Source organism: Phocoena phocoena, chromosome 3 (genome assembly GCF_963924675.1).
Source record: "Phocoena phocoena chromosome 3, mPhoPho1.1, whole genome shotgun sequence".
NCBI classification, from domain to species: domain Eukaryota; kingdom Metazoa; phylum Chordata; class Mammalia; order Artiodactyla; family Phocoenidae; genus Phocoena; species Phocoena phocoena.
In genome coordinates, this window is record NC_089221.1 from 27552958 (window position 1) to 27573943 (window position 20986).

Below are 20986 nucleotides of genomic sequence, written 5' to 3' on the forward strand. Positions count from 1 at the left end.
GTTATTGCCACCATTTTACCTTCCAGCTCACTTATCTGTTCTTCTGGCTCAGCTCTTCTGCTATTGATTCCTTCTAGAGTATTTTTATTTTCAGGAATTGTGTTGTTCATCACTCTTTGTTTGCTCTTTAGTTCTTCTCGATACTTATTAAATGTTTCTTGTATTTTCTCCATTCTGTTTCCGAGATTTTGGATAATTTTTACTACCATTACACTGAATTCTTTTTCGGGTAGGTTGCCTATTTAGTCTTCATTTATTGCTCTTGTAGGTTTTTACCTGGTCCTTCGTTTGTAACATATTTTTTTGTTGTTTCATTTTTTTTTCTCTTTTTGATGGGTGGTGCTGTATTCCTGTCTTATTGGTTGTTTGGCCTGAGACATCCAGCACTGGAATTTTCAGGCAGTTGGATAGAGCTGGGTCTTGGTGCTGAGATGAGGACCTCTGAGGGGCCTTACTCCGATTAATATTCCCTGGGGACTGAGGTTCTGTGTTAGTCCAGTGGTTTGGACTCAGAGCTCCCACCACAGGAGCTCAGGCCCGACCTCCAGCCTGGGAGCCTAGATCTCGCAAGCTTTGTGGTGTGGTTAAAAAAAAAAAAAAAAAAAAAGAAGAAGAAAAAAAGGAGCAGTACAGTATCAAAGAATAAAGAACAAAATACAATTAGAAAGATAAAAAATATATTAGGAAAAAGAAAACTGTAATTGAAAGAACTGCAACAAAGTAAAATAAAATCACAAAAGAAAAAAGAAAAAAAAAGCGGGGGGCAAACAAGCCAAAAGGAAAGGAGAGAACAATAACAAAGTATAAATAATAAAATAAAATTAGAAAAATAAAAGATCTATTAGGAAAAATTAAAATATGTAAGTATCAACAACAATGGATCAACAAGGTAAAACAGAACCCCAATCTCAAAAAGGAAAAAAGAAAAGAAAAAAAAAAGCCTTGGCTATGTGGGCGGAGTTTAGGCAGGGGTGGAACTTAGGCAGGGGCAGGGTTTATGGTGGGGCTGGACCTAGGCAGGTGGTGGGGGTGACGTTTGAGCATGGGGCAGGGCCTAGGTGGGGCGACGCTCAAGCCTGGGGCAGGGCCTCTGCTTAGGACCTGCGCAGAACGGGAGAAGCAGCACATGGAACAGAGGGCCTCTGGAGTGTGGAGTTCTGGAGTTTCGAGGTAGGGCCCAGAGTGAGGGTGAGGGGCAGGGCTTGGGCTCTGTGTGGCAGGAAGGTGGCTCTGAGGGCAGAGAATCACTGGCTGCATTCCCTTTTGTTCCTTCATGCCCCTCCCCCACCATCTCCCTCATCACCACTGGACCACTAACCATACGTGGGTCCTTCTGTGTGTAGGAACTCCTCCCCTCCCCCAGCCGCCCCTCAGGGGTGCCGGTCCCGTAAGTCCAGCCTTTACTTTTGCTCCCCCTTTCCTCCCTCCCACTCACTCAGGGCCCACGGGGCTGGAAGGGGCCTCGGTGGGCAGAGGGTCAGGCCCGGGATCTCAGCAGGTTCCTGGGAGTCCAAGTGGGCAGGGGAAGCCTGGCTACACTCCCTTTTGATCCTCTGCCCTTCCAGTGGTTCCCCAATTTCCCCCTTCCGGTGTGGGATCCCTTCCCCTCCCCCAGCTGCCCCTCAGGGGCGCCAGTCCTGTCCTGCCTCCACTTCTCCTCCCCCTTCACTCCCCCCACGCCACATGTCCTACCTGTCACTGGGGGTTCCTCCCTTCCCCTTAGGTGTCTGTGATCCCCCACCAGTGCATGGTAGGTGCCCTAGTTGTGAGGAGATGTGAATTCCACGTCCTCCTAGTATGCCATCTTGACTCCACTGGACTAAACTTTTAAAAAAATTATTGTAGTTTTATCATATATATTATAATCAGGGAATATAAATCCTTCATTTTGGGGTCTCTATAAAAATTACTTGGGCTATTCTAGGTCCTTTGCCTTTCTACATAAATTTTAGTCTCATCTTGTCAATTTCCAATTTCTGCTTATATTTTGTTTGGAGTTGCACAGAACCTATATATAAATTTGAAGAGAACTGATATCTAAATAATATTGGGTCTTTGGATATATGAATAAGGTGTATCTTTCCATTTACTTAGGTCTTTAATTTCTCTCTACAATGTTTCATAGTTTTTAGTATGTAGGTCTTGAATGTCTCTTGTCAAAATAATCAGGGTATTACATATTTTTGATGTTACAGTAAATAGCACTTTATTAATTTCATTTTCTATGTGGCCATTGTTAGTATACGAAATATGCCACATTTCTAAATTCACTTACTAGTTGTAATAGGTTTTGACTAGATTACTTAAAATTTTCTGCATAGATGATCATGGATCTACGAATAAAGTCAGCTTAAATTTTTTTCTTTCCATTATATATGTCTTTAATACTTTTTTTTGTTTTATTGCACTTGCTCATATTTCCAGTAAAGTGTTCAAAAGAAGTGATGAGAGTAAATATCTTTGCCTCATTCTTGATCATAGAAGGAAAGCATTCAACCTTTCAACTTTAAATATGACGTCAGTCCTAGGTTTTTCATGTATGTCTTTTATTAGGTTCATAAACTTTTTCTATTTCTAGTCTGCTGAGAGTTTTATCAGAAATGGATGTTGAAATTTGTGAAATTCATGATCTGCATCTATTTAGATGATCATATGATTTTTATTTTTAAAATATTAACATGTTAAATTATACTGATTGATTTTCAAATGCTAAACCAGTCTTTCATTTCTGGGATAAACCTCTCCTGATTATTTATTGATATTAGCTTTTCAATATACTTTTGGATTCCATTTGCTAAAATTAAAAAAAAAAAAAACTTTCTCTGTGTCAGTGAGAGATATTGACCTGAAGTTTTCTTTTCTTATAAAACCTTTGATATTGCTTCACTATCTTCTGGTTCACATTGTTGTTTCCCTTATGAAATCTGTTGTCATTCTCATCTTTTTTCCTTAGTATAAAAAGTGTCCTTAAAAAAAAAAAAAAAAAAAAAGTGTCCTTTTACCTCTGGCTGTTTTTAAGATTTTCTCTTTAAGCAATTTGATTATGATGTCCTACAACTTTGTTTTTATTTGGGTTTTGTTTAGCTTGTTCCTGTGGCTTCATAGTTCTCATAAAATTTGGAAATTTTCATCCAATATTTCTTCAAATATTTTTTCTGTGATCCTTCCTACTCCTCTTCTAGGATTCCAATTATACACACTCAGGAAGAAGGGAAAAATGAAATTTGGGTGTGACCACAAATCTCTGTCACATGGATATTCTAAATCCAACAACAGATCCTGTTCCAATTTTTGCACTGGCTTTATCTTATTTAATTCTATAGTTCACAATAGCCATGTTAGATCTTTTCATTTTCAAATATTATGAGGTGTAAGCAAATATTTCTAAATACCTCCGAACCACAGCTCTTTCAGTATAACAGAGTGTTCAATAACTACTGTTATCTAACTGCTTGGATCTCTAATTTCAGATGGACGTTTTCCTAAGCAAATAGAACTTCTCTCCACCTGGGCAGAGTGTACTGTCACCTTCTTAGGTATTTACGTGAAACACCTGTCCCATTCCCATGTGAAGTCACAGTATAGTAGGTTATGTGAAATAATAGAATTATAACTGATAAATAGAACACAAAGCAAGAAGCAATTAGCTCAGTCACAGATGAAAGAAGCTTACAGAAGGCTATCAACAGAAGGAAATCCTGAGTAGGAGTCTGAAACATGCTCACCAGGAAACTAAGAAGGGAAAGAATATATTAGACAGAGTTATAGAAGCATAAGAGAATCTGCTGTGATGGGATCACTGAGAACCTTTCAGTACTGTGGTAGAACAAAATGGGAAGAGTAGGTAGGAGATCGAGGTTGGAAAGGAGAATGCTTTGTATGCCATGATGGAGAGTCTGAATATAACCAGGGGAGTGACATGGTTGTATTTACATTTCAGAAAAATTACTCTGGTAGCTATGCAGGGAGGAGAAATAATAGCGGATAGGAGATTTGTGGAAGAAAACCATAACCCAGAAAAAATACAATGAAATCTTCGATTAAGGGAGCAAGAAGAAACAAGATGGAACAAATTCAGGAGATAATTTTTTAAATTACTTACTGTATGCTAGGCCTAAACACCTACAATGTTATTAACACATTTCTTTCTACACATCATCCTTATGAACTAGGTACAACTTTACACAAAAAGGATCTGAGCTCACATAAATGTGTAACCAGAATTCAAATGTAGGTATTCTGACACCACGGTCCATATTTTTGACCTTAGGAAAGCACAGTCAACAGAATTTGGGAACTGTTCTGTTGGATAAAGGACAATAGATATTCTTACCAGCACCTAATAGGTATTGAGCAAAAGGTAATAAATGATTAAGAAAGAAAGAAATGACCAGATACTCCACCAGAGTGCCATTCCTTGCATTGATTTTATGTATTCCAAATATGGAATTTTCTATAGGAAAACGTCAAGTCCTGTAGAAATTATGGGTTGTATTATTTCCTCAAAAAAATTTTGAGCAGAACACAGAGCTAGAATTCCATATGCTGAACTGTAAGCTTGTTTTGGATACCCTGGAGTAAAAACCCTCCTGTGCCTCAGAACACAAGTCTGAATCCCATCCCCAAACATACATATACTCATGAACATTCCCTGAAGAAAGGGGTGACAAAAATCACCCCTCGCTTACTCTCTACTTCTCATTGTTAGCTCTGACCAACATGTGGCTTCTCAATTATTAAATAGACCTAATAGTTGGGCTGATTATCCAGGGAAGTGTGGGCTCTTCATAGACAGGGCTGAAGTTGGCTGACACCACCATCTACTGGTCCTTTAGCACAAGGTATCGTATTCATTTCTAGCCTCTAGCAGCACATTCACAAGTTGGCCCCATAATTAACTAAATGGGCCCCTTCATTTAGGAGTGCCTCAGTCCTGAAGTCTCATTCCTGTCAGAGAGTCATCTCTTCTAGCCTATTTACTGAGGAGAGAAGGACTATTTATAAAAGCAAACTTATGTTTGATGTGAATCAGCACATTAACATGCATTTCAAATTAGCATCAATGGATCACATTCTAGCCTCTTAGCCTCCACTGGCTCTGAAAAAACAGCCAGGCCCATACCGTTTCATTTACATCCTGTCAGGCACTCCATTACCTGCTATAGGCTGGGGAACCCAGCTGCTGAGGAGAGATTCCAGCTGCCTCACAGACTTTCTCACCAAGCAATACGCTGAGTTAGCTCTAAGGTACTTATCTCAAGAAAAAAGCCTAAGTATACAAGATGAGAATTTAATTAATACAAGAATGCCTCCTTTCCCTATGTGTATCATGTTATGTTAGTGTATATATGGGTGTGGGGGGGTGAGTTATCTCCCAACAAAGGAGTAGAGAACATTCTTCCATATCTTAATGCTTGTGGATTTAATTCAGTCTAGTTAATTAAATATTTGTTGATTGTCTACCAGTTAGTTTCCAAGTATTGTGCTTTGCAGTGGTACGACCAAGAGAACTAACATAACGTTTCTTCCCTTAAGATGCTCACCATCTATAATCCAGCAATTCTACTTCTGGGTATACATCTAAAGGAAACAAAATCACTATCTCAAAAAGATCTGCACTCCCATCTTGACTGCAGCATTATTAAACTAGTCAAGACATGGAAACAACCTGGATGTCTATCAGTAGATGAATGGCTAAAGAAAATGTGGTATATATATACAATGGAATATTATTTGGCCATAAAAAAAGGAAATCTTGCCATTTGCAGCAACATGGATGGACCTTGAGGGCATTATGTTAGGTGAAACAAGTCAGACATGGAAAGACAAATACTGTATGATCTTTTTTGGGAGTCTGAAAAAAACTGAACTCACAGGAATGGAACGGAGAACAGATTCATGGTTGCCAGAGGTGGGGCTTGGGGGTAGGGGAAACAGGTGAACGTGATCAAAAGGCAGAAACTTTCAGTTACAAGACACATAAGTTCTGGGGATGTAATGTATAGCATAATGGCTATAGTTTACAATACTGTATTGTATATTTGAAAGTTGCTAAGAGAGAAGATAGAAGCAGGGACAAATCCACTACAACAGGAATTAAAGCAGAGAATATTGGCACAGATTTGAATAGGTTGGTACATTTTGCTGTTGGGAATATATAGGAATTCACATCTGATTATTTTTTTTTTCAGTTAATAAGATATAAAGTCATCAAGCAGTAGTGAAAGGGGAGGAGTGTTGTTAAAGTATGAATTACAGTTTGCATATTTTGTGAAACACTTTGACCAGTTTCTTTTTCTTGGTGTCCTGGAAATACCCCCTTTTCCTTAGTATGGGGACTTTCCTCGTGGAGCAGTGGTTAGCAATCTGCCTGCCAAGGCAGGGGACACAGGTTCGATCCCTGGTCTGGGAAGATCCCACATGCCACAGAGCAACTAAGCCCGTGTGCCACAACTGAGCCTGCACCCTAGAGCCTGAGAGCCACAACTACTAAGCCCACATGCCACAACTACTGAAGCCCGTGTGCCTAGAGCCCGTTCTCAGCAACAAGAGAAGTCACCACAATGAGAAGCCCGTGCACCACAACGAAGAGTAGCCCCTGCTCACTGCAACTAGAGAAAGTCTGCATGCAGCAACGAAGACCCAATGCAGCCAAAAATAAATAAATTAATTAAAAAAAAAACCCAAAGTATGGCCTAGTCCAGAGAGTGCTCATAGTTAATGGAAGACTGCAAAACATCACTTTTTCTTTACTATCAACTTGAATTTATCTATATGTATTTACATAATTCTACTGTAAAATTATTGACATTTAATAAGATTGTAAAATCTTAAATATTGAATGTGTAGGAGGCATTAGAGATTTTCTACTCATGGCCCTTTGTTACAGATAAATCTGAGTCATAATTTCAGCAATTTGCATAATATAGATATATAGTGGTAAAAAAGAACAGATCCTATATATCCTAATTGTCATTCCAATGATATTCCATGCCTCTCATGTTTCAGTAACTTATGAAATAATTTTCTAGTTGGCATTGAGATATACATTATTTTTGCAGACCAAATGGCTGCTAATACAGTGTCCACCTTTACATCTATCATAAATCCAAGGTATTCCTTTATGAAGTATTCTCTGAGCTCTTCAAGTATTGGCTGTTTCTTATTATTCAGGTGTCACTTCAAATGTCATTCTCTCAGAAAGGTCTTTCTTGACCACACATACCCTTCTGTGACTGCCATTAGCATACCATCTTATTTTATTTCCTTCATAACAATATACCTAATGTAAGTTATGGCACTTGTTTCCTTTTATATTGTCTCTGTGCCCCATAACACACTCTCCCTTTACAAATGTAAGCACCATGAGTGCTAGGAGACTTGTCCATCTCAACTATAACTATAAGCTCAGAGCCTTGTATTTAGCAAACTGACAATTTAATCAGTGACTAATTTAACTAACTTAAATAATAAACAAATACTTGAACAAACCAGAGTTTTTAAACACCTGGAGATTATATAAAAATATTACATATATTTTTAACTTACACTCTAGCAAAATGTCAAATCCCTAAAGTAGCTATTTTAATAGTGATTTTGAAAGCAAATGGTACTATTTTATTTTTATATATTTGAAACTTTCTATTTAGAAATAATTTCAGACTTACAAAAATAGTACAAAGAATTCCCACATATCCTTCACCCAGATCCCCCAATTGTAAGAATTTTACCACATTTGTTTTGTCATTTCCTCCCCTCTCCCCATCCCTACAAATGTGTTCACTCTTTACCCCTAAATACATCAATGTGTGTATATCACAAAACCAAGGACACTTCGGACACAACTTTAGTGCAGTGATCAAAATCCAGAAACTACCACTGACACATTATTATCCAACCTATAGGCCTTATTCAAATATTACCAGTTGTCTCACTAATATCCTTTATAGAAAAATGATTTTTTTTCCTGGTCCAGATTCCAATCCAAGATCATACACTGGATTTAGTAGTCATGTCTCCTTTATTCTAGATCAGTTTCTCAGTCTTTAATGACTTTAATATTTTGTAGAATATCCCTCAATTTAGCTTCACTTGATGTTTCCTCAAGGTTAGATTCACTTTTCCACTTTTGGCAGGAATAACACAGAACAAATTCTGTGTCTTCCAGGTACACATTTTCAGGAAGCACATGATATTCGTCCCATTACCAGCAATTTGGTTGTGGTGGTTTCTCTCAGGTTTGTCCACCATAAAGTTACTATTTTTCTTTTTATAATTAATTACTATTTTATGGAGAGATGCTTTGAGATTATGTAAAAATCTCATTTCTCATCAGGAAACTTTTGTCCATTAGTTTTGTTTTGTTGTGCTTCACTTTATTGCCCTTTGCAGATGTTGTGTTTTTCACAAATTGAAAGTTTGTGGCAACCCTGTGTTGAGCAAGTCTATTTGTGCCATTTTCCCAAAAGGATTTGCTCACTCTATGTGTCACATTTTGGTAATTCCTGCAATATTTCAAACTTTTTCATTATTATTATATTTGTTATGGTGATCATAATCTTTGATGTTACTGTTGTAATCATTTTGGGACACCACAAACTATGCCTATATAAGACAGCGAAGTTAATAAATGTGTGTGTTCTGAGTGCTCCATCAACTGGTCCCTGTCTCTCTCACTCTTCTTGGGCATCGCTATTTCCTGAGACACAACGATATTGAAATTGGCCAATTAATAATTGTACAATGGCCTCTTAAGTGTTCAAGTGAAAGGAAGAGTCTCATGTCTCTCACTTTAAATCAAAAGTTAGAAATGGGCTTCCCTGGTGGCGCAGTGGTTCAGAGTCCACCTGCCGATGCAGGGGACATGGGTTCATGCCCTGGTCTGGGAAGATCCCATATGCCGCGGAGCGGCCGGGCCCATGAGCCATGGTTGCTGAGCCTGCGCGTCCGGAGCCTGTGCTCCGCAACGGGAGAGGCCACAACAGTGAGAGGCCCGCGTATCGCAAAAAAAATAAAAAAAGAAAGTTAGGTCATATGGTAGTTCTATTTGTAGTTTTTAAAGGAACCTCCATACTGTTCTCCATAGTGGCTGTACCAATTCACTTTGTTATAAAGCAGAAACTAACAAACCATTGTAAAGCAATTATACTCCAATAAAGATGTAAAAAAAAAAATAAAATACTCAGTATTCTGAGAAAAAAGAAAAAAGTTAGAAATGATTACGCTTAGAAATGATTAAGCCAAAAGAGGCCAAAAGCTAGGCCTCTTGATCCAGGTGGCCAAGTTGTGAATGCAAAGGAAAAGTTCCTGAAGAAAATTAAAAGTGCTATTCCAGTGAACACACAAATGTTAAACTGTGAAACAACTTTATTGCTGATATGGAGAAAGTTTTAGTGGTCTGGATAGAAGATCAAACCAGCTACAACATTCCCTTAAGCCAAAGCCTAATCCAGAGCAAGGCCCTGACTCTTTAATTCTGTGAAGGCTGAGAGAGGTGAGAAAGCAGCAGAAGAAAAGTCTGAATCTAGCAGAGGTTGGTTCATGAGGTTTAAGGAGAGAAGTCGTCTCCACAACATGAAAGTGCAAGGTGAAGCAGCAAGTGCTAATGTATAAACTGCTGCAGGTTATCCAAAAGATCTAGCTAAGATCATTAATGAAGGTGTCTACACTACACAACAGATTTTCAATGTAGATAAAGCAGCCTTCTATTGGAAGAAGGTGCCATTTAGGACTTTCATAGCTGGAGAGGAGAAGTCAATGCCTGGCTTCAAAGCTTCAAAGGACAGGCTGACTGTCTAGTTAGGGGCTAATGCAGCCAGTTACAGTGCTCATTTACCATTCCCAAAATCCTAGAATCCTTAAGAATTATGCTAAATCTACTTTGCCTGTGCTCTATAAATGGAACAACAAAGTCTGGACAATAGCACATCTGTTTACAACATGCTTTACTGAATGTTTTAAGCCCACTATTGAGACCTACTGCTCAGAAAAAGATTCCTTTCAAAATATCACTGCTCATTGACAATGCATCTGGTCACGCAATAGCTCTGATGGAGATGTATGAGATAAATGTTGTTTTCATGTCTGTTAACACAACATCCATTCTATAGCCCATGGATCAAGGAGTAATTTCAACTTCCAAGTCTTAGTATTTAAGAAATACATTTTGTAAGGCTAAAGCTGCCATAGATAGTGATTCCTCTGATGAATATTGGCAAAGTTAATTGAAAACCTTCTGGAAAGGACTTACCATTCTACATGCCATTAAGAACTTCTGTGATTTATGGGAAGAGGTCGAAATATCAAAATTAACAGGAGTTTGGATGAAGGTGATTCCAAACCTCATGGATGACTTGGAGGGTTTCAAGACTTCAGTGGAAGATGTAACTGCATGAGGTGGAAACAGCAAGGGAACTTGAATTAGAAGTGGAACCTGAAAATATGAATGAATTGCTGCAATCTCATGATAAAACTTTAAAGGATGAGGTGTTACTTCTTATGAATGAACAAAGGAAATGGTTTCTTGAGATGGAATTTACTGCTGATAAAAATTCTGTGGAGACTGTTGAAATGACAATGAAGGATTTAGAATATTACATAAACTTAGTTGATAAAACAGTGGCAGAGTTTGAGAAGACTGACTCCAATTTTGAAAGAAATTCTGTGAGTAAAATGCTATCAAACAGCACTGCATGCTACAGAGAAATTATTTGTGAAAGGAAGAGTCAATCAATGTGGCAAACTTCATTGTTGTCTTCTTTTTCCTTCCAGTTTTATTGAGATATACTTGACATACAGCACTGTGTAAGTTTAAGGTATAGAACATAATGATTTGACTTACATACATCATGAAATGGTTACCACAGTAAGTTTAGTGAATATTCACTATCTCATATACATACAAAATTAAAGAAATAGAAAAATATTTTTCCTTATGATGAGAACTCAGGATTTACTCTCTTAACAACTTTTATATATAACATTGTTGATTATATTTATCATGTTGTGCATTACATCCTTAGTTCTTACTTATAACTGAAGTTTGTACTTTTTTTACTACCTTCACCCAATTCTCCCTCCTCCCCACCCCCTTCCTCTGGTAACCACAAATCTGATCTCTTTTTCTATGAGTTTGTTTTTGAAGTGTAATTGACCTACAACACTATGCTAGTTTCTGGTACACAACACAGTGATTCACTATTCTATACCTTTCAAGATGATCATCATAAGTCTAGTTACCATATGTCAACATACATAGATATTACATAATTATTGACTATATTCCCCACAATATACATTTCATACCCATGACTCATTGATTTTTATAACTGGAAGTTTCTACCTCTTAATCTCTCTCATCTGTTTCTCTCATGCCCCACCCCTTCCCCTCTGGCAACTACCTGTTTGTTCTCTGTATCTATGGCTCTGTTTCTGTTATGTCTATTCATTTGTTTTTGTTTTTATTTTTATGTTTTGATTCCACATATAAGTGAAATCATACAGTATTTGTCTTTCTCTGTCTGACTTGTTTCACCTAGTATAATACCCTGTTGTCCCAAATGGCAAGATTTCCTTCTTTTTTATGGCTGAGAAATATTCCATTGTACATATATACCACATCTTATTTATCCATTCATCTATTGATGGGAACTTAGGTAGCTTATCTTGGCTATTGAAAATAATGCTGCAATGAACATAGGGGTGCATGTATCTTTTTGAATTAGTGTTTGCCTTTTCTTTAGATAAATATGCAGGAGTAGAATTGTTGGGTTATATGGTAGTTCTATTTTTAAACTTTGGAGGATTCTCCATACTGTTATCCACAGTGGATGCACCAGTTAGCATCCTCACCAATAGTACTCAAGGTTCCCTTTGCTTTACATCCTTGTCAATGCTTGTTATTTGTTGTATCTTTGATAATAGCTATTCTGACAGGTGTGAGGTGATACCTCATTGTGGTTTTGATTCATAGTGCCCTGATGATTAGTGATGTTGAGCATACATTTTTTAATGAGCCTGTTGGCCACCTGTATGATTTCCTTGAAAATTGTCTATTCAGGTCCTCTGTGCATTTTTTAATTGAGTTGTTTGGTTTTTTTGATGTTGAGTTGTATGAGATCTTTGTATATTTTGGATATTAACCTCTTGTTGGATATATTGTTTGCAAATATCTTCTCTCATTCAGTAGGTAGCGTTTTCATTTTGTAGATAGTTTCCTTTGCTGTGCAAAAGCTTTTTAGTTTGATAGATTCCCGGTTTTTAATTTTTGCTTTTGTTGCTAATGCCTGAGAAGACATATCCAAAAATTATTGGATACATCAAAGAGCATACAGCCTATGTTTTCTTCTAGAAGATTTATGGTTTCAGGTCTTACATTTAAGTATTTAATCCATCTTGAGTGTATTTTTGTATATGGTGTGAGAAAATAATCCAGTTTGATTCTTTTGCATGTAGCGGTCCAGTTTTCCCAACACCATTTATTGAAGAGGCTGTCTTTTCCACACTGTATATTATAGCCTCTTTTATCATAGATTAATTGCCCATATAAGTGTGGGTTCATTTCTGGACTCTATTCTGTTCCACTGTTCTATGTGGCTGTTTTTGTGCCAGTACCATACTGGGATTTTTGGTGTTTTTTTTGAAATTTATTTCTTATACAGTGGGTTTTTATTAGTTATCTACTTTATACCTATTAGTGTATATATGTCAATCCCAATCTCCAATTCATCCCACCACCACCACCCACCAACCCCGATTTCCCCCTTTGGTGTCTACATGTTTTTTTCTCTACATCTGTGTCTCTATTTCTGCCTTGCAAACTGGTTCATCTGTAATATTTTTCTCAATTCCACATATATGCATTAATATATGATATTTGTTTTTCTCCTTCTGACTTACTTCACTCTGCATGGCAGTCTCTAGGTACATCCACATCTCTACAAATGACCCAATTTCGTTCCTTTTCATGGCTGAGTAATATTCCATTGTATATATGTACCACATCTTTATCCATTCATCTGTCGATGGGCATTTAGGTTGCTTCCATGACATGGCTATTGTAAATAGTGCTGCAATGAACATTGGAGTAGATGTGTCTTTTTGAATTATGGTTTTCTCACAGTATATGCCCAGCAGTGGGATTGCTGGGTCATATGGTAGTTCTATTTTTAGTTTTTTAAGGAACCTCCATACTGTTCTCCATAGTGGCTGTATCAATTTACATTCCCACCAATAGTGCAAGAGGGTTCCCTTTTCTCCACACCCTCTCCAGCATTTGTTGTTCGTAGATTTTCTGATGATGCCCATTCTGACCGGTGTGAGGTGACACCTCATTGCAGTTTTGATTTGCATCTCTCTAATAATTAATGATGTTGAGCAGCTTTTCATGTGCCTCTTGGTCATCTGTATATCTTCTTTGGAGAAATGTCTATTTAGGTCTTCTGCCATGTTTGTATTGGGTTGTTTGTTTTCTGGATATTGAACTGCACGAACTGTTTATATATTTTGGAGATTAATCCTTTGTCCATTAATTCGTTTGCAAATATTTTCTGCCATTCTAAGGGTTGTCTTTTTGTCTTGTTTATAGTTGCCTTCGCTATGCAGAAGTTTTTAAGTTTCATTAGGTCCCATTTGTTTATTTTTGTTTTTATTTCCATTACTCTAGGAGGTGGATCAAAAAACATCTTGCTGTGATTTATGTCAGAGTGTTCTTCCTATGTTTTCCTCTAAGAGTTTTATAGTGTCCGGTCTTACATTTAGGTCTTTAATCCATTTTGAGTTTATTTTTGCGTATGGTGTTAGGGAGTGTTCTAATTTCATTCTTTTGTACGTAGCTGTCCAGTTTTACCAGCACCACTTATTGAAAGGGCTGTCTTCTTCTCCATTGTATATCCTTACCTCCTTTGTCATAGATTAGTTGACCATAGGTGTGTGGGTTTATCTCAGGGCTTTCTATCCTGTTCCAATGATCTATATTTCTGTTTTGTGCCAGTACCATATTGTCTTGACTACTGTAGCTTTGTAGTATAGTCTTAAGTCAGGGAGTCTGATTCCTCCAGCTCCATTTTTTTCCCTCAAGATTGCTTTGGCCATTTGGGGTCTTTTGTGTCTCCATACATATTTTAAGACTTTTTGTTCTATATCTGTAAAAAATGCTATGGGTAATTTGATATGGATTGCATTGAATCTGTAGATTGCTTTGTAGTATAGTCTTTTTCACAATATTGATTCTTCCAATCCAAGAACATGGTATATGACTCCATCTGTTTGTGTTATTTTTGATTTCTTTCATCAGTGTCTTACAGTTTTCTGAGTGATGGTCTTTTACCCCCTTAGGTGGGTTTATTCCTAGGTATTTTATTCTTTTTGTTGCAATGGTGAATGGGATTGTTCCCTTAATTACTCTTTCTGATCTTTCATTGTTAGTGTATAGGAATGCAAGAGATTTCTGTGCATTAATTTTGTATCCTGCAACTTTACCAAATTCATTGATTAGCTCTAGTGGTTTTCTGGTGGCATCTTTAGGATTATCTAAGTATAGTATCATGTCATCTGCAAACAGTGACAGTTTTACTTCTTCTTTTTCAATCTGTATTCCTTTTATTTGTTTCTTCTGTGATTGCTGTGGCTAGGACTTCCAAAACTATGTTGAATAACCATGGTGAGAGTCAGTACCATACTGTTTTGATTACTGTAGCTTTGTAGTATACTTTGAAATCAGGGAGCAAGATACCCCTAGCTTTGTTCTTCTTTCTTAAAATTGTTTTGGCTATTCAGAATCTTTTGTGTTTCCATACAATTTTAGAATTATTTGTTCTATTTCTGTGAAAAATGTCATTGGTATTTTGACAGAGATTGCATTGAATCTGTAGATTGCTTTGGGGAATATGGTCATTTTAAGAATATTATCTTCCAATCCATGAACACAGTATACCTTTCCATCTCTTTGAGTCACCTTCAATTTCTTTCGTCAGTGTCTTACACTTTTCTGAGTACAAGTCTTTTACCTCCTCAGTTAGATTTATTCCCAGGTATTTTATTCTTTTGATGTGATTGTAAATGGGATTGTTTTCTTAACTTCTCTCTCTAATAGCTCACTGTTAGTGTATAAAAACGAATAGATTTCCATATATTGATTTTGTATCCTGCAAACTTTACCAAATTCATTGATGAGTTCCAGTAGGTTTTGGCGGCATCTTTAGGATTTTTTATGTATAATACCATGTCATTTGCAAACAGTGACAGATTTACTTCTTCCTTTCCAGTTTGGATTCCTTTTATTTCTTTTCCTTGTCTGACTGCTGTGTTTAGGACTTCCAATACTATGTTGAATAAAAGTGGTAAGAGTGGGCATTCCTGATTTTAGAGGAAATGCTAATTTTAGCTTTTCATCGAGTATGATTTTAGCTGTGGGCTTTTCATAAATGGCCTTTATTACGTTGAGGTATGTTTCCTCTCTACCCACTTTGTTGAGAGTTTTTTCGTTTGTTTTTTTCATTTTTTAAAATAAATTTATTTATTTATTTTTGGCTGTGTTGGGTCTTCATTGCTGTGTGCAGGCTTTCTCTAGTTACAGAGAGCGGGGGCTACTCTTCGTTGCGGTGTGTGGGCTTCTCATTGTGGTGGCTTCTCTTGTTGTGGAGCAAGGGCTCTAGGCTCATGGGCTTCAGTAGTTGTGGCATGTGGGCTCAGTAGTTGTGGCTCGTGGGCTCTAGAGCACAGGCTCAGTAGTTGTGGTGCACAGGCTTAGTTGCTCCATGGCATGTGGGATCTTCCCAGACCAGGGCTCGAAACCATGTCCCCTGCAATGGCAGGCAGATTCTTAACCACTGCGCCACCAGGGAAGTCCCAGAGAGTTTTTATCATAAATAGATGTTGATTATCTTAAGAAATTGCCACCCCAATCTTCAGCAACCACCACCCTGATCTGTCAGCAGCCATCAACATCAAGACAAGAACTTCCACCAGAAAAAAGATCATGACTCACTGAAGGCTCAGATGATGGTTAGTAATAAAGTATATTCTAATTAAGCTATGTATATTGGGGTTTTTTAGACATAATGCTACTGCACACTTAATAGACTACCATATAGTGTAAACATAACTTTTATATTCATTGGGAAACCAAAAAATTCTTGTGACTCACTTTATTGCAGTGGTGTGAAACTGAACCCACAATACCTCTAAGGTATGCCTGTATTCATTTATGTATGTATATAAGTAAAAACTCATGGATTTTAATACATCATTATTTATTTTGATGCTCATTTGCCCAAAACTTGGACAGTGGGAGCCCTTAAACTAGTTCCTGCTCCCTTTTCATATGTTTCCATCACTATTTGAGCACTTCCTTCCTTACTGGCACACATGCAAAAAAAGTGTTCTAATCTCAGCTTGAACTTTAGCTACACTAGCTCCAGAATTGGTCATTTTTCTAAGGATCCCTGGTTCTTTTTAGCCAAGAATGGTATTTAGAAACTACTATCTGGGTGCTAGGGATGTTTATTAGTATTAGAATGCATTGTTTCTAGGTCATCTCAGTGGACAGAGATAGGAATACATAAATACATAAACATCTGTATCTATCATTATATTTAAAACCATGAGTCCATACTGACATCTCCAATCCCAATGTAACATCAGAATTTTGTTCTAGTCATCCTCCTGAACATCTCTGTAACTTGCTTCTCTGACAATCAGAAACCTTGCTCTCATAATCCACAGTGTATTTACTTATTTGCTCAGAACTAGGATGCACTTCATATATTTCAGAATTGCTTCATCTATACCCCTGTGAAAAACAAACCCACTAACTAGAATCAATATTTGTTTAAAGTTCTTTTTGTATGTAACCTGAAAGTATGTAATCAAATTACAGTGCTGGAACTAGTTTAAATTTAAAATGTGTGTGTCTTAATATACTTATTCAGTTCCTATTGATGAAAACTGAATACATATTGGCAAATTAATCCCCATAGAAATCGTACATTCCCACCATGTATGTATGAAAAGGCCTATTTCCTCACAGCCTTACCCACACAGTGTATTATCTAACATATTTAACACTAATTCTTAACAATTTCACAGGTGAAAAAATGGCATTACAATGTAGTTTTATTTTATACTTATGAGTGAGTTGAGCATTTTCATATGTTTAGGAACCATCTGCGTTTCCTTTTCTGTGAACTGTATTTTCATAGCCTTTACCCTGATCTGGTATATTTCCAAATAATTATTTGAGCATTGGGTTAGGGTTCTGTAATGAATACAATGATGGCCCTTGACTCTAATTATTTCAGGGGTAGAATGATTAGATGAGACCAAACATCTGACCTAGAGGAATGAAATTAATAGGCAGAACTGATCCAAGTAGATTTCTTCACCTCAGAACTTGAACTGGGGGCTTCCCTGGTGGCACAGTGATTAAGAATATGCCTGCCAATGCAGGGGACACAGGTTTGATCCCTGGTCCGGGAAGATCCCACATGCCGCAGAGCAACTAAGCCCGTGTGCCACAACTACTGAGCCTGTGTGCCTAGAGCCCATGCTCTGCAACAAGAGAAGCCACCACAATGAGAAGCCCACACACCACAACCAAGAGTAGCCCCCGCTCACTGCAACTAAAGAAAGCCCATGCGCAGCAATGAAGACCCAACACAGCCAACAATAAAAATAAATAAATTTATTAAAAAATAAATTGAACTGGACCAAGACTGAGTCATTTAGATGTTCATAAGCCCTTAAGATAAAGTATCTTGTAGATATAGCATGTCAGTTTCTGTTGGAGCTGGTAACATGATAAGCCAAAGTGATCTGCTGACTGAAGTTATAAGTGAAAGCAGAAATAGAGAAAAATGATGGTCAAGAAGAAAAAAATGGGAAAGATACTCAGTGAGAAATGGTATGAGTCTATGGAAGATGTGAGGAAGAGGCTTAGGTTGCCGCCGTGTGATGAGAATTTTCTTTTTATCACTGTCTTTGGGATAGCCTGTTGTAGCCTTTCAAAAAAATTCCCTTTTTTTTCTTTGAACTAGTTTTTGTAGGTTTCTTTTTCTTGATTAAGATACTTTTCCTATGACGAACACTAGTTTTGTTCTTATTGCTTCAAGGGTACAAGAACAGCCAAAGGATGAAGATACAATGAATCAGAGTAGCTCAACTGTCTGGCTTATGGAATAGACTGTCTCAGGTAGATGAGTGTTCTCTTTTATTGAAACTATCCCGGTATAGCCTGGGCAACTCTTTAGCAGGGATGCCAGAGAGAGGATACCAGCATCAAACAAGTTATTGATTGATTTAAGCTTTCTTTCATAAGGAAGAAATTTAAGATTCTATAAGTACAGTCTTATTATCTATTTAATGTTTGCTTATTGAAAAAAATTAAAGACTTTAAAATAAAAATATATTTTATTACAATAAAATATATCTTACTATTGGAAGGAATAATTCTTCCAAAACATCTAGAAGCCAACTAGTTAGTGAAAAAGAAGAAACTGGGAACCAGAATCAGGGAACTAATGTCTCACATAAGGCCGGGCTTCACTGTTGTTAAAAAGCTAGCCTTGTGCTCACAGCTGGGCCACGTGTTCCCCCATTATACATAAATAATCTCACGTGACACCAACCTCAGACAAAGTCACTCTGAGACCATGATATGTGAGATGAAACGAGGTCACTTTATAATTTATCTAAGCATAGACAAAATCAAGGTCACTGTGCCACCCACAAAATACCAAAATTCCCTCTCTCCTGGCTAATATGAGTGTTTGCTGCTTCTTTACTAATTACAGCTTTATCCACTGTCTTGTCTGTTTCATCTACCTACTGACATACACAGTTATGGAACTGTGCCCACTTTCTGGCAGCACCCTATCTACAGTGAATCCCTGTTTTAGATCCTCCCTCAAATAACTCAAATGCTATAAAGTCCAAATGCTATAATAGATTCTTTCTAATAGCCTTATATTATTCTTCTCTGGCTGCCATAACAAAGTACCATAGACTGGGTGGCTTAAACAATAGAAATTAGTTTTCTTATGGTTCTGGAGGCTAGAAGTCTGAGATCAGGGTGCTAGCATGGCCAGTTTCTGGTGAAAACTCTCTTCCTAACTTGTAGATGGCTGCCTTCTCACTGTGGTCTAACATAGTGAAGAGAGAAAGATCTCTGGTGTCTCTTCTTAAAGGGGCACTAATCTCATCACACGTACCCTACCCTTACAACCTTGTCTAATCCTAATTACATCCCAAAAGGTCCCATCTTCAAATACCATCAAGTTTGGGAGTTAGGACTTCAACATATGAATTCTGGGGAGACTCAAACATTCAGTCCATAATATCTTCTTACTGAGATGCCCCATGATTCCATGATGATTCCATGGTGTGCATTTTCTCTTACTGTACCAAGTAATAAAAACAGCTTGTTTAGCTAAAGGTGTGTTCCTGGTGGTCTTTGACTGGAGGGCATTTGCATTAGAAAATACTGTTTTTTTCAAAAATTACTGACACCTTGTTTCATCAAGTTTGGAGTATTAGGCAGGTGGAAAGATTTTAGAAGAAAGTAAATATTCTTTGGAAGAAAAATAAACCAGAGTGTTGAGAAAATTGCTTAAATGGCACTACTAAGACCAACACCCTGATATTTGCATTGTATCTTCTCTTCTCCATTTGCATCACATGTACTACAAGTGAGATGGGATTTTGGGGGATGAAGCTGTCGTTTAATTAATCAAACCAATTACTTAACGTAACCACCACTTGCATCAATAGATTCCAATCTGTCAACTGCCTGGTTCACATTGACATAATTCAATCTGCTAATATTTGTCTAGGATACTTAGATTAATACACTCTCTGTGGTCCTACATTTAGTGACTATTACATCCTTTAAAAATATCGACAGTTCTTCAAATGTCCTCAGGCAATGATAATGAAATGCATAATTCTCAAACCTATAAAAGCATAATTTAAAGATTTTTCTTAAAACTTGTCTTTTCTGGGCTTCCCTGGTGGCGCAGTGGTTGAGAGTCCGCCTGCCGATGCAGGGGACACGGGTTCATGCCCCGGTCCGGGAAGATCCCACATGCCGCGGCGCGGCTAGGCCCGTGAGCCATGGCCGCTGAGCCTGCGCATCCGGAGCCTGTGCTCCCCAATGGAAGAGGCCACAACAGTGAGAGGGCCGCGTACCGCAAAAAAAAAAAAACTTGTCTTTTCTATCATGGGTCTATTACAAAGTACTAGTAGAGTAACCTCAAGCAATCTGAATAAACAGTCATGTCACAAACATTCCTTACAGTCAAAGGTACCAGAATTTCAGAAGTATGCCCTCTCTCCCCAGGTATATAGAGTACTCATTCTTGGAAGACAAATATCTGTAAAAACTGACATCTCCCATAAGATGCATTCAAAATTGCATAATGACTTTTATGCCCAGAATGTTTAACAACAAGCTAAATCCAAAATTCAACAAATATACTTTGTTCTGTATAACTGATGAAACTGGCTACTTACATGTGGAATAGACTGCCTCTATGGTTCAACTTTAGAGGAAATAGAGGCCCTGGAGCTCCATACATCTTTCCCCCTTATTCATTAATGCCTTAAATTACACAGAAGTCTCATGTTTTTGTAGTTTAAAGCTTAAAGCCTTATAGCTAAATGCAAACATTGGGTTATTAAGCTTTAAGCTGGGTAGAATCCCCACCTAGCAGAACATCATGTAGAAAGTGCTTATGAATAATGTAGGAGAGGGGTACCTTAACCAGGGCTACTCAAACTTGATATGCATAAGAATTATGTGATCTTGTTAAAATGTACATTGTTATTAAGAGTGGGGTTCTGTCTTTCTAGCAAGCTCACAGATGATGCCACGCCATGTTGCTGGTTTGTCATTTATTCTTCTTTCTTTGATAGTAAAGCCATAAGTCTGTTATTTTGTTGTACAAATCAAAATACCATTTCCTCTTCCTCTTGCCTTCTCATCTATCTACTC

General features: G+C 37.5%; 1 pseudogene; it reads left to right on the forward strand.

Moving 5' to 3' along the window:
• Nucleotides 1-1042: 1042 nt before the first annotated feature.
• Nucleotides 1043-20986, forward strand: part of LOC136120129 (phosphorylase b kinase regulatory subunit beta pseudogene) — a 48786-nt pseudogene continuing 28842 nt past the window's right edge.